This window comes from Ciconia boyciana, chromosome 4 (genome assembly GCF_034638445.1).
Source record: "Ciconia boyciana chromosome 4, ASM3463844v1, whole genome shotgun sequence".
NCBI classification, from domain to species: Eukaryota; Metazoa; Chordata; class Aves; order Ciconiiformes; family Ciconiidae; genus Ciconia; species Ciconia boyciana.
Genome location: NC_132937.1, coordinates 14,876,191 through 14,877,859, shown reverse-complemented (window position 1 = coordinate 14,877,859; position 1,669 = coordinate 14,876,191).

Sequence of the window (1,669 nt, the reverse complement as noted above, 5' to 3'; positions counted from 1 at the left end):
CCACCTGAAGGATGAGAGGCGAAAGCCTGGAAATTGAAACTCCCATGCAAATGTCGCACATGATCAAAAGCCATTTTGAAGCTGGTTCATGGGCTCAGTGACATGAATCCAACTGAAGGCACAGTCCATTCAGAGCAAACCAAATACTGTATCTCAATAAATCCCTCTGGGTTGGGCACATCTCCATTGAACAGAAAGGCGCAGCATTGAGCAAACCTGGTCCAGATGCTCACAAAGCCTGATCTACTGCTATGGCCACCAACCACGTGAAGGACAGCAGAGGCTGGAAGTCACATTCCTGGAGTCCAGGCGCTTTGGCAGGGAGGGAGCTTACAAGCCCATCTGGACCTTCTACTTCTCCAAATCCTTCAATCTCCAGGACTCTGGTGGTTTCCACTCAAGGTCTCTCTCCACAAAAGGCAGAAACCAGCTGTAGGGACCTTCTCACTGGCAGAGGACATGTGCAAGCGGGATGTGACACAGTGGAGCAGTGAATGCCTGAAGGCAGGGTGAGTGGGGCAAAAGGAAAAATAACCTTTATTTCCAGATGCATAGGAGATGAAGGAGGCAGGAAATAGTTGAGGAAAACCTACCAAGGACTGGCTTTCCCCTCTTCTCAAATTTTCCTCCTCGCTTGGAGGCATGGGCCACCTGTGTCCCAGCATAGAGCAGAAGCTTGGCCTCCCCGGTATTTCAGGGACTGGGACAGTGTCAACTGGGAGCTGGGTCCCTAGCATGGAGGTTCTTTCAAGTTGAAATTATGAGACACAGGAATAATAACAAAAATAACCCCAGCAGATTTTGGGCAGCAAGCCGGGCACCCCTGTGCAACCTGCCTGGATCCGGCCAGCCCCTCCAGACTTGGGCTGATTGCATGCATCCGAGCTGGAGAGCCCAGAGCCACGTGCACCAAATCAGCCCAGTGGAGCCCAAAGCTTGGGCGTGACCCCTATGTTGTGGTTTAACCCCAGCCAGCAACTCAGCCCCACACAGCCGTCCCCCCCGGTGGGATGGGGGAGAGAATCAGAAGAGTAAAGGGAGAAAACTCGTGGTCTGAGATAAAGACAGTTTAATAGGGAAAGCAAAAGCCGTGCACGCAAGCAAAGCAAAGCAAGGAATTCCTTCACTCCTTCCCATGGGCAGGCGGGGTTCAGCCATCTCCAGGACAGCAGGGCTCCAGCACGCGTAACGGTGACTTGGGAAGACAAACGCCATCACCCTGAACGTCCCCCCTTCCTTCTTCTTCCCCAGCTTTATGTGCTGAGCACGACACATGCAGTATGGAATAGCCCTTTGGGCAGTGTGGGGCAGCTGTTCCAGCTGTGTCCCCTCCCAACTCCTCGTGCACCCGGCAGAGCATGGGAAGCTGAGAAGTCCTTGATTTAGTACAAGCACTACTTAGCAACAACTAAAACATCCCTGTGTTATCAATGCTGTTTTCAGCACAAATAAAAAAAAATAGCCCCATACTAGCTGCTATAAAGAAAATTAACTCTATCTCAGCCAAAACCAGGACACCCTATCTGGGTGCTACCCATGCCGGAGCGGTCCCACACGGGGCTGGGGTGGGTGCCCCCACCACTGACCCCACACAGTACCCACTTAGAGCAGCATCTCTCCTGCTTGCCTCATCCCCACCACTAAAAAAGCCACTCGGCACAGCCTGGGA